The sequence below is a fragment of the Ciconia boyciana genome, chromosome 2 (genome assembly GCF_034638445.1).
Source record: "Ciconia boyciana chromosome 2, ASM3463844v1, whole genome shotgun sequence".
Taxonomy (NCBI): domain Eukaryota; kingdom Metazoa; phylum Chordata; class Aves; order Ciconiiformes; family Ciconiidae; genus Ciconia; species Ciconia boyciana.
In genome coordinates, this window is record NC_132935.1 from 111,332,929 (window position 1) to 111,352,213 (window position 19,285).

The following is a 19,285-nucleotide window of genomic DNA, read 5'->3' on the forward strand; positions in this document are numbered from 1 at the left end:
TGCATAGCAGCTTACATGTGCAGTCAAATTCACTATTGTATTGTAAACCAAGCTGAGGAGGTTGGGAAGGAAATGAAATCCTTCTGAGCCAGTTGTTGGAGTGGGTGGACAGTGCTGTGTTATTTTGGAAGCGTGAAGCATGAAAACCTGCGATATTTCATTTGTTAGCTTTGCTTAAAATTGCTACTAACTTTTCTTTCTGAGTGATTGTATTGCCTTCAGGATGGCAGAGGAAGGGGTGATAGGGCAGTGGATAGGAATTATTTGCTCACATGCTAGCATTTTATATTTTACTCACCAGTGACTTCTTGATAAGGAAAAAAAGGCAAGGGAGAAAGGGGTGGCGAATAAAAGAAAAAAGTGGAATAAGGAGAAAGGTGGGAAAATAAGCTTGGAGGGGAAAAGAAGGTAATGCAGGTATTCTTGTCAAGTTAAATTCAGTCTTTGTCAAAGTACTTTTGTGCTAGACACAGAGTTCATCAAATGCTGGTTGTGTAAAAATGAACGAATTTTCACAGGTTTATGTAAGGCTGTATTTTTACCTGTTAGTTCTTATGAAACCATTCTGTTTATGCATATGATCAAAGAAATTATTTCCCATTTAAAATACCCATGTTCAATCTACATTAAAAGCAGGAAAAGTTTTGTTGTTGTTAGTTCTCATAGAAGCCTTGATATGTTTACTAACAGGAAGAAATATAACTCCGTTTTAAAGAAATAGATGCAAGCCATATGTACTGTGCACGGAAGGAAGCATCTAAAATCTGGTTTGAGTAAAGGACTGTTCTGTGATCTCTTTGTAGAGCTGAAGGGAGAAGTGGTTTTTTTGTTAACAATTCCCTTGTCCCAGTTTTGTTCTGTGGTTGATTCTTCTCTCCAGATTTGTTAGCTGTTAAGAGATGGCAACAGTATTTTAAAACTTACTATCCCTCAATGGTAAATATAGCCTCCCCCAAGTTTGAAATGAAACATTTTGGCAATGCAAGTTAAAATTCAAACGATGAAATCTAACATATACCAGCTATGCACAAATGCTTGAAAATGTTTCATGAATTACTAAAGTTACCCTTTGCCTTATTTACAAACACCCACACTTACTCACTCACAACGGTTCTTCTGCGATTTTGTCTCCCAGCAGTGAGCTGTTTCAAAGCCATCTTAAGTCAAGCTCTGGAAGTAAAGAAATCTTGAGTTTTTTCCTGCTTCTTATGTCTACCTGTGTTTCTCTAACATGGAGATTGTCCTGACTGTGTAAGAAGAAAGACGGGATGTGATTTAATTACTCCACAGCTTTAATAACTCATCTGGGCACAATGACAATTAATTGTACTGTACAGTTCATCAATCTTCACTGGATCCTGGTTTAAAAAAAAAAAGGTGTTCTCAGCAAGATAGGGTACATGTGCTTTTCCTTCTCCATGTGATCAGGAGACCAGTGGTACCAGACAGCCCCCAATTCAAGTGATGTTCCCCAGTCATTATTAGCGGTAACAGTGATGGAGGTAGAGGGAAACACTTAAAAGTTTACAACCTTTTGCTGTCCAGGCAAACTACCTCTGCAGCAGTGAGGCAAGGCACATTCCAATGAAAATCAGAAGAGAAGGGTGAATATTCTGAGTGTTGATTTCAAAAGCTTACTGTGTTAAAACATTAGTGATGCCAATTAAACATGACAACAGAGGGAGAATTTCTTGCACTTCCTTTGTGAGACTCAACCATGACTGAGACCTTACCATGTTTACACTTAATGGGCAGCACACCGTTTTTTTCAAAGGTAACTGTATGCATATTGGGTAACTGATGCTTAAATATAGGCTCTCCAGTAGACCTCTGAGAGACTCAAATTGTGCAGCCTGAAAAACATGTTTGTAGTGCCCTTGAAGGACCCATTCTGAGAGGCATTACTTTGCTCAGTTGTGGGTATATATATATCTGATAATAGACAGTTCCTGCTGTTGGAGAGTTTATAGTCTGAACAGTCAAAACAGATACAGGCAGACAGATGGAGAAAGAGTAAGAGAAGTAACTGGCTGCACAACACTCATGGAGGTCTTGGTCTCTTCCATCTCCAGTATTCTGTGCAGGCACAGACTGATACCAGTTGTTCACTAGGACGCACAGAGTTTTGAAATTAAGTTGCTAAAGACAGTGTAGATCAGTAAATCATGACTGCAATTACTTAGTGATGCTACAGTCCATATTGTTTTAGGCCTTGACTTTCAGATGCCCAATTTGAGGACGCTGAAAGTTTCTGAATGATTCACTGATGTAAATGGTCTTGTGAGCTTTCAGTACCTTTGCATCTCAGGCACCCAGATGTCTATAGTGAGGTGTCTCTAAAGTGAGACATCCAACCCAGAGAATGTTTTTGGGAATGGGACCATCTACCAATCTTACAAAATGCCTATCATAGCCTTACTGGTTATAAGGCTGAAAGTGTTAGGTGTTCTCCTTAGACTTTGGAAAAATATGGCTGTATTGATTTGGCTGGCTTATCTTACCTTTGCAATTGTAGCTGATAGCCCCTTATTACAAAATGGTAGACTATATATTTGATTAAAATAAGCAGTCAAGATGAGAAGGCATATTATTGACTTGTAGAAGTGATATTGTTTGGTTGCTATTTCAGTGTTGCTGTTCCAGTTTTGGTACTGTTTGGCCTGGCTTCCTTATCTAGCCAGTGAGAAGGTGAGCTGGTCTGTCCCAAGCAACTGCATGTATCACTGGGACTTTAGTCTTCCCAGTAAAGATTAGATGAATAATTTGAAAGTTATAATTATTCACTGCTCTTCAAATTCCCCTACAATATTTGGTTGCTGTAATGAAAATAGAGAATGAAATTTGTTATCTTCAGTTCATCTGCTTACTTTATCGAAAGATTAAATTGGACCAAACAGTTGCAAAGTAAATTGAAGATTGGATGCACGTATTTTTACTGGATAGCAAAACAGTACCTTCTACAAAAAACTATGAAAAAACACTTTGCATTCCCCATATTTCTAAACGTTAGGATGTGGATTCACCTTACCTTTATCTTTTTGAAAGGTAGATGTCTAACTGGCATTAATCATCCAGGTGATCTATAGTCAGTGATGTATGTCCAAAGGATGAGTACTTCCATTTTGAGAGAGGCTGAATCACCAGCTAGAGGTGTCTTTTCTCAGCTAATAATAGAAGGAGCCTAGACAACTAGATTACATTAGAGTTAGGTGAGATGGATGCTACTTTATTGCTCTGATCATATGAACTGGCATTTCTCAGCTTCCATAGACTTAACTACAACTATGAAAGTTGCAGGGATAATTACTCCTCAGGTATTATCTTCCTTCCTCCTGCAAAGCATGCAAGTGGACCTTAGGTCTGTATTTTTTATCTTGCTATTACGAGCCAGCTGCATCAAAGAAAAGGCAATGCTAACAATGTAAAGGAAAAGTGAGAGGAAACTGAAGAAGATCCTACAGGATCCCCACTGTTCTGAATATCATGTGAAAGACACCCCCACCTCTGTTTTCCTGTGCTAGTTCAGGGTTTGATGCTGAGAACAATGGGGGAAAGTTTCGGTTTAATTGAATGTGGGCTGGAGAGTGGGAGTCCTGTCAGAAGGGAGAAAGGGGTGAGGGAGAGAAAAGATCCCATAAAAAGAAGCTGAAGAAAGGAGCCCAAGCTCAGTGTGCTGAGACTGGACAGGGAACCTGGAGGGAGAGATGGGGAATCATCAGGAATGGGGCACACTGACTGGCATGCATGACTAAAGATTAAGAAAAACAGATTGAGAGGGAAGATGGGAGCAGCTGAGCAAGGAGATCCTTCCCACAAGGAACAGGACAAAGAGCTTAGATTTCATGGCTAACATACATTGGCTGAAGAGAATGGGTCTGAGATGAGAGGTTTGTGGAGAGCAGGGCTGGTATAGCAAATAGGACTGGGAGGAGGAGATAGTAGTGGGAAAGATGCAGCATTTTAAAAATAACAAGGTGAAAGATGGAACAGCAGAAGTACATTTCAGTGGAAGAAGCAGCAAGTTTGTTCTCACTGGAGCAACCTTCCTCTTCAAAACCTGGGTTGGGATTCAACATGCAAAATTTGCTGTTATCAGCAACTGTCTGTGAACCCTTGAGAAGCTGTCCATTGTCTTCTGTCCTGGATGTCTTGGGGGATGATAACTTACTAAGGTTATAAGGTGTTTTGTTGGCTTGAGGTTTCAAAGGGATCAGTGGTTTGAATCAAAAGCACTCATTTCCTATGCCTGCCATATTCAGCTTTCCATTCTGCTTTTTTCTTTGTTGCTTTTTATACTATATGAAGCTATATGCAAGTCATTAAATTCAAGGAATATTATTTATATCACAAAATCAGGAATGCCAACATGGAATTCTCTGTGCCTGTACATTATAATGCAGTCTTTCATTATATGATCACATGCATTCATCCTTTCCTAGTGTGGTGGCCTGAAGAAACAGGACACTTGACTGTATTATTCCTCCCCCCCTTTATAATAGCCTGTCACTCCCCTTGGCCAACTTTTGCTGCATTGACAGTGAGGTGGAGGTCTCTGTGAATAAATGTCTGTATTTTCATTAAAATACGTAACCAAGTGGAAGACAGAGTATCTCTCTGCTACCATAGAAGGAGATGTTACAGACTGAAATCACCTTTTAGATAATAAAATATCTGCTCAGGAGAGAGACTTTTTATAAATGCCCCAGAAGCGAGGAAATCTTCAGTCACAACTCCCACCTTTTTAAACACATTAACCACAAAAGTGCAGATATGTAGGAACTTTTGTGGTGTCATTAATTACAGCACACCTAGAACTCTGATTACTTAGGGCAAGTCAATACCACCAATACATGGTGTGTTTCTTGTTTTTTTTGGTATGTGACTTGCAGCTGATTTTCAAAAAGACAAGCACTTGTGCATGCTAACAAATGCAGTCGTAGATAACTCTTGAAAACACAAACTGTATAAAGTAGATCTGATGCTAAATACTCCGAATACTTGGGTTCTCAGGCTCTTTAAACTGGGCACCTACAACTAGGGACACTAAATGGGTAGTCTCTGTAGGTAGTGGATAATGCCATCTCTTCACCTCGCTGAACTGTGTTAAAATACATTTTGTTAATATTCAGGAAGCACTCAGGTATTATTGTGATGAGCACCAGAGAAAGCCCAGGAGGAAATTAATAATTCTATCTGGAGAGCTGGGCTTCAATGAAGCGCAGCCCATAGGGCGGAGGAGCCACACGTTGGGCTCTGAGAAGAGGACCAGGTAGTGACAAGCTGCTCCTTAAACACACGCTGTCCACCCCATGCACTGGATGAAGCTGGTGTCCTGCAGAACAAAAATGGCACGTTACTTTGTACGCATCTTGAAGCAGATGGTAGTTACACATGTGAGGTCATAACCGATGGTGCACAGGCAACCTTAATTTTGCGATGTCTTTCTTTTGTGGGCTTGATGTTACATTCAAATTATCCCCTTTCTTTTATTATTTATGTTCTAATAGCTCTGTGTGTGCATAAATGTGTAATACTTCATAAACAGTATATGATAATTTTGTTTTATGGCAAAAATACATACCTACTTTGAAGTCCTTAGGAGTAAAACATTACAATTTGGGAAGAGGGAGGAAAAATTAATGACCTACTGCTACAGAGTAGGTAGTTGCAATCATGTGGTGGACTTTCCTGACTGGTGCTCCTTGGATGAGTAGCTGCAGGACAGAGTCCAAGATGATTAAGCAGTGCTGGTTGATTTTTTTTTTTCTCTATCCCCCTGTCCAGCCATATTGTTGACACTGTGTGTTGTGGTGCCTAAAGGTTTAGAAACCTGCTCGCATTCCATTAAAATTTTAATTACTGATTCATTCTCAGTAATGAGACAACTTGCTGGGCCATAGGTGTTTTATTGGTTTAAGGTGCAATTTGTTCCCAGCTTCCTTTGGGCCTGCTCCTGCCATTGTTTCCTGCTTGTAACTTCCACAGAATTGAATAATGGTCTTGTCTTGTGGAGGAGTTGAGGAGAAGGCCCTTTTGCCAGTAAACCCAGCTTCTGATATACAAGTCTGACATTTCTACAACCATGCTCCTATTCTGTGAAGATGACTATGATCACTCCTGGGCCACACTTTTAATTGCTACCCTTCATTAAGACTGTGCATGTAGAGATTTCCTAATTTCCAGTTTGACAGATTTTATGGTCAGCCTGGCAAAACAGACTCTATAGTTGGTGTCCATGTTCATGTCTCCATCTAGTTTTGTGAGTGGTTGACGAGCCTGTTGGATATATGAAAGCATTCATGTGTATTCTCTTCCTCAGTGGTTGAGGGGGACTGTGGAAGACAACTGCCTGGTCCTCAGAAGAATACTCAACTACTTGCAAACACTATGGACATCTTAATCATCCAGATACTGCTGTAGTGCACAGAACCACAGGTGAATCTGTTGCATTCTGGTGCTGTAAGTTGTAAGATTTATCCTGGAAACTTGCTCTGAGTCACATCCCTAATCAGCATCTCTGTTTGAAACACAAAGCTGCTTGGAGTAGGAATGGACCTTCCTGGGAATTTCCTCCAGGGCATGGCTTTCTGCCTTAATTCTCTGGTGTCTAATAAGATGCTGGTTCTGATCAAAGATTTTTTTTTTCTTCTGGTGGAACACTTATTGCACCATGCTTAAGTACTTTCTTGGATGATAAAGAGAAATCACTCTGCAACCTTGGTGTTAGAGGGGCTGATAATAGAGCATCTCCTCCACTTTGCTGCCTTTTTTTTGGTAGAGATCTAGTATAGAAACTCCTGCCTCAGACAAAAATGGTTTAATCTGATCAGTGGGTTTGAAAGCCATGGAGAGTAGATACCAAACTCCTTTCTGCCTTTCCTTGATAGTTATTATTTAGCCTTGTTTCCTTTGGAAATGAGGCAAAAGAAGGATGTGGCATGGGAGAAGAGCAGTCCCTCTGAGTACACAGCTATGTACTACAGTGTGTTGCTCAGTGTTTTACTACTGCATCAGTGTGCATCCTGGGTTTTGTCCTATTAATATAAAACCTAAATAGGGTACCAAAAGTGCTAGGAATCCAGACTTGAGTGTCTTTTTTTTTTCTTCTTCTTCCCATTTACCCTGAAGTATATACTTGTAACTTGAGGTGCATAATCTACACTAGTTGAAGCCCTAATGTGTTGTCCTGGCTGAAGTTGTATGACATTTTATGAGGTAACATGTTCTGAAAGTCTTGCGTAGACTTCAGTATGAACTAAGCTGGTAAGTTAAAGCATAAGGGAAAAGAAAAATTGAAGTGTTGTCCAGCCATCTACCTGCATGTTTTGCACTGCCTTTTCTGCAGGAGTCATGTTAGCTTGAGTGTGTTAGCTAGCCTTTGGTAAGGTCATGCCTTTAAATACAGGCCCAGATAAATCTGAATCCAGCTTATGAAGATGCCATTGGAACTGTCTTGAAGAGCAAGGGGGAGTGTGTGTGAATGCTGATGAAAACCCAGGTTTTGGTGGGAAATGGTGAAGGTTAGGAGAGAATAAATATTATTTTTGATGAGAGAATTTGAAGCTCTTTTGGGATATGCAGGTTCAGACATAACAGTGGATACATGGGGTACATGGGATACATTATGCAAGTATATTGTTGGCATCTGTTTACATAATTTCCTTATGCACCTGTGTATTCTTTTTTCCACTTAACTTGAGGCTTCAACAAGCTCCCTCTCAGAGAATGTCTTTCAGAACTTGATTTTCCTTAACTTTCTAGGAAAATGGCAAGTTTCACCTTCTTTTGACATGGCATCATACATTACCTCAGGCTCACTTGAAAGGGTTTGGTAGTTATGCTGGTGTGTTGCGGGGGGTTCGTGGTGGGACAAGGCTGAAAAAAGGCCAAACATCTCTAAATAAAGTCTCTGAGATGGTACACAGTAATTTTTATGTAAACCAAAGGGCAGTGATGTGATACAGGCCATGGTTTGCCCCCGTGCAAGGGAATTGCTCTGGATGGAGATGTTAAAATTTTAAAAAAGTATTGAAGGAAAAGAAACAAATAGAAGGCTTCATGTGTTCAGAAATGTGGACAGATGAATTGTGAAGATGCCAAGAAGTGAATTCTGATTCCTGCTGCTTGCTTGATTGGCAGCTAGTTGTAAAAACATACAGCAATAGTGTGCTTTGAAAAGTCAGTGAGCAAATGCAGGCCATGGCAGAGAGCTCAGTTCAGCCGTTTCTGAAATTACATAGACACCCCTGATTTGTGCCAGTTAGATTGCTGGTTCAAGGCTTCGGTTAATATAAAAAGTAGTGCACGTACTTTGATGTTAACATTCTTTAATGTCCAAGTTTACATCTTTGTTTCTGTGATTTTTTTGAAGATAAGACCCGAAAGAGAGGGAAGTACGTAGTTCAGTGCAGCTGACAGTGGTAACCTTACTGCTCTGGAAAAGACTTTTTTCTAGTCTTTAGAAAGGAGTTGCAACAAGCAAGCCCAATATGTATTCTGCTGTGAGAGGGCTGTGGACTGTCAGTCTTTTTGCCATGAAAAAACAGCATTTTCTAATGGGAATTTCTTCTTTACAGCTAGCCGGTTTTGATGTTACAATTCTGGTACATCTAAAAAGGCTAATTGAATTTTATAGGACAAATGTGTTAAATCTCATATCCTCTGCAAGAAGGATATGTTAATACAACAAATGGTTGTGGCATAGTTGACAACATTGTCACGGATAACTGTAGAAGTACCTTAAGGTGTTTAGGCTACGGTTTATCTTCTGCTGTTTTTCACATTTACAAGACTTGTGGTAAACTGGTCCAAACAATGAGATTAGCATAAAAATATTATTCTTAATCTCAAAGATTTGGCAGTATGATGTGAGAGAGATCTGTATTGTAGTTCCAAAAGACCATGGTTTCTCTATAAAGGAAAAAAATTAATTCTTGTTGGTGCTGGTAAGATGGACCTTCTGTCCTTCACTGGGGAAGAAAGAACATGGCCACTATTTGGAAAAAAGCTTCTTGAAATATTTAGCAATCTGTAGAGGACATTGGTAAATCAAGTCCACTGCTGCTATTCATTTTTTTCAGGAAGCTTATTAAAAGCCATCATTCAGAACTTAAGCTAGTTTAGATATGAAGAGGGTGAAGCAGTGTGTTTTGGGGGAGATTTCTCTGCTAATGATATAATAGGCAGAAGGGCTGGATAGGGTAGGCATCATGAATTCAGGGCAATAACACTTTAAAGGTTGATTTGTTTGTTTTCTTCTGGTCTTATGTTTTTTTTCATTTATTTTCCTTCCCTGCAGAAGGACGTGGTAAATAGTTGTTAGTCAATAGTTACGCATTTGTGGACAAATTGTGCAAGTTGTGGACAACCATTTTACGTAACAGAAATGGGAGGCACGCTGCATTTTGCAGAGTTGGCACATTTAATATACAGGGTGATTTGTAGGGCAGCTTTGGGCTGACTGTTCAACATATTGTGCCTTCAGATCTAACTGGATGTTTCTGTATATAAATCAAATGGACCTTCCATCATTACTGTCCTTATTTGCTATATAAAAATACTTTTTCTCTTATGAAATCAGTTGCCAGTATTTTACCCATTTGGTGAGTGAAGAAGACAAAGTTGTGAGAAGTGGCTTATGGAAGACCAGGGTGAGATTCAAGGAGTAGAAACATCTTTAAGTCCATAGTCCACTGTGAATTCTCCCATAACAATTTTACTTTTGCAAGAACTTGGAGGTTCAGTCCCTCATGACAGTTGTGTGTGAAATGCCTGCAGAGGTTGCATTTTCCTTTAAAGAATGTTCTGGTTCTTTTTCTTTGTTCTTGAAGAGGAAATACCCTTTCTGATATTAGTTTTGTTTCTTTATGCCTCACTTTTGTTTAATGCAACAGTGCTGCACCTTTTTATCACACAAAACTTATTAACAGAAATGGAGGAAAATGTTTTTTAGTTTTGATTCTGCCATGATGGGGAAAAGTCTGTGGCATGCTTAGGAATAGTTAGAATTCTTAGTGGTACATTTAAGAGGCAGTCTTACTTTGTTTTTTTAAAATAAGCTCCTTTCAGTAAAATTTGGTGATTCTCTTTTGATGTTGGAATACTTTCTGGATTGGAATGGATCCTTCTTTACTGGCTACAGTTTTGCATTCTTTCTCAGCACACAGAAGTGATTATACTCCTGGGCAGTATGCAGTGATTTATTTATTTTTATTTTGCCTGTTTGTACATAGCCAAGTGAACTGTTCAGGTGGTTCCCTTTTCCTTCCCCAACCTCCTTCTCATACAGATCATGCTTATTTAACTTTTTGGGGGGATGAAACTTAGTTTATTTTTCTATGAAATGAATGTTGCCTGAAAATCTAGGTAGCCAAAAATAAGGAAAAAATAATAAGGAAATATTGACATTTCCTTTTGCCAGACTGTGCATGGATGAAGCCACCAAAACATGATTAACACGTTAAGAATGCTCTTTTTGAGCTGCTGTGGCTAGTGTAGTAGGAATAGAGGGTGCTGTTTTAATAAAATTGTTCTGACATTTTCTTTCTGAACATATGAGTGTTTTTCTAACTTGGCTATCTTTCTGATCGCAGGTGTCCATTGCATAATGATAAATGGAAATATATAATATTGCTTAAGACAGTTATAAGCACTTAAGTACCTGCATGCAGTTGGATTGTTAAAAGCTTGCGGCGATACTCCAGTGTCTTTTAAAATCTGTTCTACAGCATTCAGGTTAGCAAGGCAAATGCAGAAGTAGTCAAAAAAATGAAGTCTCGAAACCAGTTTTGCTCATCCCTAGAACTCAGCAGAAAACATTAACCATTAACTTGTTTTAATCCAAAAAATGATCTGGTTGGCATGCAGTTCCTCCTGCTGTGGGGTCATGTTGAGAAGCCAGAAAAAGCTGGTGTGTCTCAGGCTTTCTTGCCTCTTCTCAAATGTAGCAGGCAAGGCTGGTGGACCCAGCCAGAGGCTGGGAAGCCTGGCCAGAAGTGTGCAGTGGGAGTGAAGAAGGGAGGAGAGGCACTGGCAAGGAGGAACCCACCATCCTGGGAAGGGGACCCCAGAGGCTAGTGAGCTGTAGTCAGTTATCTTAATTCTCCAACTCATGTGTCACAAGCCTTCTCTCCTAAGCTTTTAAGAGTATTCCTTCCCTAGGTGAGAGGAGTGGAGATCATAGTATGAAGAATTTGCTCCTTCCTTTCCTTCCAGGCTCTCCACTCTCCATCTCTCTTTGCCCACTCATGTGCACCCATCCTTGGACCCAGTCTGATGCTTGCTTGTGGCTGGCAGTAGTATTTTTGATGACTGGAATGTGAAGACGGTAACTATGTGAGGTAGTATGGCAGTGCGTATCTCTGTCAGAGCTCCTGCATCCTCCTTAGTGGAGAAAACTGAGAAGAAAGTGAGCAGAGGGGAGAAAAAACAGGTTGGTCTTTGGGAAGGTCAAGCACTTTTTAAGGCCTAAGGAGACATTTTTTTCTTTTGTAAGGGGGTGTTTCCAGGCAGGGAAGACAGCCTCTGAACTTCAACACTTACTGCATCTACTTGATAGGTAAACAGATGGCATCAGGTTTGGGGTTCTCGGAACACCAAATTCTTGGGGGAGAAGCAGTGCTGATAAAAGGAATATTTGACAATATCTGTGGATTAGTAGCTCTGCAGTTTTTAACTAATGCACTAGTGTCCAGAAGATCATTCGAAGCATCAAATTGTTTGGTGTGCAGGACTCGAGTTTTCTGGGGAGGTTTTTTCTTTGCTTGAAAACATCCTTTGCTGTAAGTCTTGCATTTGTTTTGCAGCATTTTTCTCCTCAATTGTTTAGACTTCCGATGAGGAATGTGATGTGAAAAGTCTCATTTCTGTGTTCATGTATACAGCGTGCCTGTGTGGACACTTATGTGCGGACATCCATGTATCACACAAAGCCTCATCTGCAATCAGTTGACTTTATGGAATGTAAGGTGGAGCTGAATTTGTGAGTGCATGTGACCACACATGTCTGTATACATATGTGTATATAGAAATACATACATCTGCACACACAAAAAATATATGGCATTCAGATTTTGCCCTGAGACCTTGATGAAATCATTGTTCGCAACTGAGATTGCAGCCACTGTAAATCAGGGCAGAGTAACCCATAACATATTTTTAAACAGCTGGTATGCTTCAGAGGCCAGAAGTACAGGGATATAATGGAAACACTGACTCTTACTGCAACTGTGCAAAAGGATGCAGCAATAAATACATTTCGCAATGAAATAGGTGATATCTGCCATCTAAACTGAAGGGTTGCCATGGCTCTGGGTTGTTGCAAACCACATAGCGTTTGGGTAATGATTGCATTTAGCAGTTTGAACCCACTGAAGGAAAAAGGGAAGAAATGTCACCTCCATTTGTATGCAACACTAATTAAGGTAACTTTTTTTATTCTATCAAGGCCAAGGTGTCTGGGCTGTAAATGTTACAAAGGGAGATGGTGCACCAAAGGGTTTATAACTTCTCTTTCACTTTTTATGGCTTCTAAGCATGGCTAATCACATTTATATCAGGCTACAAACAGCTTTGTGAAACAGCTTTAAGGCCTGGTGTTGCTGCTGGCTTGGTAGAAAGTGACAGCACCACAGAATGTCCCCCAGTGCCGAGTGAAATGAGGCAGTTACCCTCAGATAGGCGTAAATGTGCTATTAGATGGTTGAGAAATACATTTTTCCCCCTAAAACCCTCCTGGGAATTTATTGTAGTGCCTTTGATGTAACTAATTAGCCTGCTCGAAGTAAGCAGTGACTAACAGTCTAATAACTGGCTAATGGAAGGAACTTCATAATGTTTTCAAATCAGGATCCTTTTGAGTGTCTTGCAAGAGGCTGAGGAGCTTTTCCTTTCTGAGAAATGGTTGTCAATAGTCAGATCCTGATGTCTGTAGTCATCTTTCTCCAAGTTACATTTGAGACTCCTGGTCTTTGAAGAGGCTAGATGTTGGAGAGGAGCAATAATCCTGGAGATACTCTGAAAGTGCAAAGCTCGAGTTTTAGCCCCGATCAACAGACTGGGAGCAAATATTTTAGTTTCCTGGGGCTGTTGCACAGTAACTTGCAGTCTTTGCTGAATTTTGTAAGGTGGAACACTTTTTAAAAGGGGAAATGAAAAAGTAAGATTGTTTTTGCAAGAGATTTTTCTCATGCAAGTTTCCCAATCCTCAAGTAGCAAAATCAAAACATAAAATTTACTATACCAAGAAAGGGAGATGTTTTTGCCTGCCTTCTAGTTCTGCAAATTAAAAAGGAGAAATTGCATACTACATGTTAATTTTGCCAATTAATTCTACCTTCAAATGTCTTCTACTTCTGCATTAAGGCTTTCTTTTTTTCTTGCCCAATGGAACCACAAAGCACTTTTACTGCTAGGAGTCCCTTTCTTATCAAGCTAATGATACAGCATTTCCACATGCTAACAAACATCTCCGGTACGTTTTCCAGGCACAGACCATTCGTGCCCAATGGCCAGACCATTTCTGATGCTGGACGTGAATCCCTCTTGCTCTACTTGCATGAATAGTTTCACTGAATCCCTGGGATTACGGTGTCAGTAAAGCAAGCAGGATTTGGGCCTTGTAGGCCCCATGAAGGTAAACTTAAAAGCTCACCGCCTGCTCAGTACCTGGGTGCAGGGTTTAGCGTTTCTCCTGCAGCAGCCAATGTCGTCACTAACACTTAAACCAGAGTGCTGGGGGCTGTGCTCGTGAGCGGTGTTAAGTATCACTGCAATAATCCACTGTCTGCCATGGGAGAAACATGTAGCCCTGAACTTGGGAAGGGAAAAAATGGTTTTCAGCTGTTTTGATTTAAATTGTTTGTTTTTGTTATTTTAAAGCCTGTGTGGAAATGGGCTGGGAGAGGGCTTGTTCAGAAGTGAGGCTCCCACTTCTTTGGCGTCTGATGCTGTGAGTTGATGAGAATGAGTGCCTCCGTTAGCTTCCCTGAGACTCGCAGCCCCGCGGGCTGGGGCTGGGCATTGCAGGGGCTCAGGCTCCATGTATCGGCTGGTTGGCTGTTCAGCTGGGCAGCTCTAGGCAAACTTGACCAACAGGATACTGTGGGAATCTGGTTCGCAGCAAGCAACTTCCGCGACTTGATCCAAAGTCATTGAAGTCAGTGGGATGGCTCAAGTGTCAGGTCAGTAACTTCAGGCATACACCCAAATGTTACTCCTTTTTTTTTCTGATGTCCCACATGATCAGTGAGATGTAGGATCAGGTGCAAGGCAGCCCAGCCCTGCCTTCTGCCCTCCTTGTCTGCCTTCTGAGGGTGAGAGTCCCAGGACTGACAAGGAGGTTTCCACCGCACCCTGTGCCTTTGTGTAGGTAGCTGTGTCCGCAGCTACCTCTTGTTCACTAAGTAGGATTTTTTTAGCTTAAATGAGATTTTTAGCATCTCCCTATAGGTCTGATGCTGGGGTTTGTAGATGCAGACTCCCAGTTAAATCTGGTAGGTGTTTGCTTGTATGAAACTTCAAAGATGCTTTTATTTTACATAATCTCATATGTTTGTTTAACTTCAGCCACTTTGTTTTAGTTGGGAGCAGTTGGGGAGGCACCTAGCAGTGTAAATTCATCTCGATAATCAAGAAATTGAGATAAAGACATCGCTACTAACAAGGCTTTCTCCGATCTAGATGCCTGAAAAAGTTTACCTGAATTTTAAGCTGCCTTGTACCATTAGCAGGTTCCCCAGCAGTCTTGCGCAAGTTACATGCGCAGCTGGAAAGGGCTGTGAGCCATGTTTTGCTGATAGCAATGCAGGTCTGACTTAATGTTGGAGCAGTGTGAGCTCTGTACAGGCCCAGTCTTGTCTTCTCCAGGTCGGTGGGAGCCCTGCCATTGACCCAGAGGAGCGCGGGATCAGGCTCTGTCTTGAAAGTAAGTCGTAGAAACTGTATTGATGCGCTGTGTTCTGGCTTCCTCTGTACTGTCAAAAACAGGGCTGAATTGAGTTGTGCTGTAGGTGCAGCAAAAATGAATGTACCTATCATTTGTGGAAAATAATGGGGGGATAGAGTATTATGTAGGTGTTGTTGGGATTGGGTCCGCTTTCTGCTTCCTTGTTAAATCCTTTTTCTTCCAGTGAAAGTTAAAGATGACAAACAAAAGAATATAACGGGTTTCTCAAAACAAACAAAAAACAGAGAAAAGAGCTGTGTATTCGTATTCCAAAGGTCACAAATCAGTTCCTAGAAAATACCATACACATGGTAATGGGAAAATAAGTAAGCTGAAAATCCATTACAAATGGGAATATAAATCTATACATTTTCAGTGGTTAGCTCAGATAATGTATGCTATTTATAAGCACAAAAGTCTTGTATAAGGTATGCTTAAGCATTGCAAATAAAGTAAGTACCATACTTGTTATCTAACAGATTCTGTAGCCTCTTGTATGGTTGGAGTCTATTTTTAAAACCAATTATAAGCATTGTGCTTCATATCTGTGTTAGTGTTTCCAGAGCATGTACTTCATGTGCAGTTGCTGCAAATGCAGGAAAATAACAAACTTGGGACCAAGAGTGCCCGATTTAAACTACTGTACCCACCCAAAACAAAACTTTGGTTGCAGCACGCACTGTTTTTAAAGACAGGCACAATCCTACAGATGTATTTTCTCCCGCTTTGCTCTTAAGGTGGCCAGAGAGTAGTGATCAGCATTGTGTATGCAAGAAGGTGCAGATACAGGTGTCCTAATGAGCCTGGAAATTGCTCTATTGCATCATTTCAAGAAAGAAAATATCAAGTCTCAAAAACGTGAGGGAAATTGTTTTCTTACTTAGGTATCTATTCTATTAAGAATCTAAGTACTCAATCTTTTTTTACATCCCATACTCTCCCTTCCTTCTGGCTCACAGCAACCTAAAATGCTACTTTTCTGGGAAAGACTGATATTCTGACTTCAGTTTTGTAATTTAATGATGGAGAGTTTCCTTAGTAAACCAAATTTAGAGTACTAGAATGCTTATCTTATATCCAGACCTTGAACATAAAAGGCATTTTATACCATCAATTGTTCATTTAATGAGCAATTGCAGAGTGCAGGACGGTTAAGGGATTGAGCTATATGCACCATTATTGCAAGAAGTATTCCGAAATACCAGAAATAGGACGTAAGCTCTGATCAGGGGGACTGTGAGCACAATTACCTTCTTTTCAAATCCTTCTGTGACACTGCGGGAGGAAAAAGGACTTTGAAACTTGAAAGGAAAGAGCTTGCTTTCAACCTCAAAAGCTAGGAGGAAAGGGCTCTGAAATTTGCTCAGTATTCCCAATTCACCATTAGCCTGTTTCTTCCTTTAGCCTCAAGGCATTCTCCGCTTTTTGAAAAGATGTTAAGAAATTCAGTCACAATAGAGAGCCTAGTTTTGAACATGTTTCACTCGGTCCATTGAGGTCTGGTCTTCAGCCTTTGTGTGGGGTGAATTGAGCTGAGCAGCAAGCTGGTTGGGGAGAGGTGAATGAACAGTCTCTGTGCAGTCACAAATTCTGGCAAAGAAAAGATTACCCTTTCCTTTATTTTACAATATGCATTCCTGTACAATCCTGCTGGTGGCAATATGCGGAGCCGAGCTTGTGCTTAGGTCAATATGGAGCACTTGGTTTATAGCAACTCTTGTTAAGTTTGTCTTGTAATTGAAGCTGCTGTTGACCTTGCTTGGAGACCATTTGTAAAACCGTTTATTTAGCATAAACTGAAATAATAAACCCTCCTTCTCTTAGGCCGATTGTGATAGGGTGACATTAGTTTGATTTAATGATTAGCCGCCTGACCCCTCAGCTAGAGAGAGCTGCTTGAATAGGGAGAGTTCACTAGGAAGCACACAGGAAGAATACTAATGAGCTTGTTAAATTTAGCATGGCACCAACCACTTTTAATTCCTCTAATGGGAGAAGCACTGCCTCTGAGAGAGAGGGAGGGAGATGGGGAGAGAGAGGAAAAGGGAGAGAGAGGAAAAGAGAGGGAGGAATGCCCACGTCCCGGTAGCCAGAGAATTTTGGTCAACAGAAGAGCTTGGAGGGAGCGTCAGCCAGGGTCTCTTGGACTGAGTTGTAAGTACCTTGTCCCTTCTCTTACCCAGCTGAAGTTCGTCGGCAGATCGCTCATGAGACAGTAATGTTCTCCACAAGTTGCATGCAGAAATGCGGCTATGAAACTTAATACATAAACAGATTTAACTGGGCTGGTGTTATCTCTTTTAAGAGAGGGGTCTCTCTGAAGTGTGTTGAGACTGGTTTTTAGCGTGGTGTATCAATAGATTTCAACTTTTTTTTTAGTTGCTGACTTTAAGAGGTTTAAAGTAAAAAAGCTTCTACTTTGTCTTGGTCTACAATAAAAAAAAGCAAAAAAAGTTCAACAGGGAAAGAAAATCTAATGGATTTTTGCATTAGGTTTTGGTTTGTCCTGATTTTTAATTTTCTGGGTAAATTAGCTGAGCAATTAAAAGTGCGTTTATTCAGGCATGCTGTCCAGTTTGAGTTTTTTCAAAACGCTTGTTGATTAAATGAGGTGCTCCTTGATGCTCAGCACTTCTAATAAAAACTGCTTCTAATCAGAATAGCAGGACTAAATCAGGTATTTCTCAGTGGATGAGAGAACCTTGGATTAATGCGATCGTTCCAGGCTGGACACTTGTAACATGTGTCTCTGGCTACTGGCTTGTTAAGACAGAGTAGGCTATACATGAAGAAAGAGGAGCTTATGCAGATTGCTCTTGGGGCCCGATTACTTTTTTCTTTTTTCTTTTCTTATTTAACCCCTCTCTCTTAGACCCGCAAAAGGTGGGATGAACTGTGCTGGTCAGTGAGGTCTCACCAGCTGGAAGCAGGTGGAGATGAGGGAGGATCAGTCCCTTTAACTTCAGCATTCATCTCTGCAATATTTTAGTAAATCAGATGTTTCTTTTGACCCTAAAGCCGGCCACTTCTAAAATGTGAGCAGAGCAGTAACAGTTGTCGTGTATTTGGCTGTAAACCTCTTTGGCAGATGCTGCTGGAGAAGTGGGCTGTTTGCTCACATTTTTGCTATAGAGTCCCACTTGTTGCCATGGTGGACAGTATGTTTCTGTCAATAATTTGGCCTGGCACAGCTTGCTTGCACTTACTCTTAAAACTTTATTGACGGATTCAGCTGAAACAGAACAAGATTAGACAGCTTTTGCCTTTTGGCGCACTGGAGTGGCTCGCCTGCCGTTGCGAGAGTCGGCAGCATTACTGCAAGAGGAGTTTCCCGCTCGGCGCCCGGGGAGCTCCTGCAAACCGCTTGCCTGTTCTCGTCCTGGAGCGCAGGTGCTGTCAAGTGTCTCATCTGCCCCCTATCAAAAGCAGCTCAGTGGTGCGGAGCGTGAAGTAAACGCTTAGCGAGATGGCTGGCCATTGAGTATGCCTTCCTACTGCAAAAATGCAGTCATGTTTACTTTTAAAAAAAAATATTTCTGGGGAAATCTTTACATGGCAGACAGCGTACAGAAATGTTTGACTTCTAACAGCACACGGCAGTAATTTCATAATGGGGGGAGAGATGGTTTGATGCAGAGGGAAAAATACTGCTTTTTTATTTTCTTTCCTTTTTTCCTTGAGGAACCAAAAAAAAAGGAAAGCTTATTAAAACAAAACACATTTTTCCTTTAGTTTCAAAGTTACTGAAAGTAGGTTTTGAATTTCATTCAGCAATTTGGAAAATCAGCTTGTTCCGTAGCAGTCACTAGTACCTTGATTCATGACACATGCATGTTTTGAGAAGGAAAGAATAAAAGTGGAGCCTGCAGACAGACGTCAGCTTCTTGTTGTATCCCAGGATGGCAGTTGTAACAAATATTATCTTTATATGGAAGAGTAAAAGAACTGAAATCCTATCTGATCCTTGGATTGATTATACAGCCCCACAAATCACTCCAGCTTGCTTCTTTCCGTACTGTGGTAGCACAGGTTAGCTTGCTCTGCTTAAGGGTCTGTCAGGATTTCAAATAGAGTGTAATCCCTTGTTTTTACAAGAGTTTACATCTCATCAGTGAAAGTTCACTCTAGGTTGAAATTTAACATAAAAGACTCTGGCTAGAGAGAAACATGATGGAAAATATGACTTTGGGGTGATTTATTTTTTTATTTTTTAGTTATACAAGCAGCTTTCTAAAAACCTCATATAAGTTTTAAAGTTTTTAGATTCCCTTTTGCAGTTCTCTAACTAAAACCAGCTTTGGTGTAAAAAGTTGAAACCTTAAACCCTGCTAATCCAGAGCA

General features: G+C 40.6%; 1 protein-coding gene across 4 annotated transcripts in view; it reads left to right on the forward strand.

Annotated features, from left to right (window-relative positions):
* The window catches only part of GLI3 (GLI family zinc finger 3), a 216,348-nt gene that overhangs the window by 46,767 nt on the left and 150,296 nt on the right, over window positions 1-19,285 (forward strand). The window contains exon 1 of one of the 4 annotated variants that reach the window (XM_072853545.1): window positions 14,885-14,923. The exons of the other annotated variants lie outside the window; for them this stretch is intronic. The gene's annotated coding sequence lies outside the window, so the exon portion shown is untranslated. Of the gene's footprint in view, window positions 1-14,884; window positions 14,924-19,285 lie in introns of those variants that run through there. 4 annotated transcript variants of the gene reach the window in all.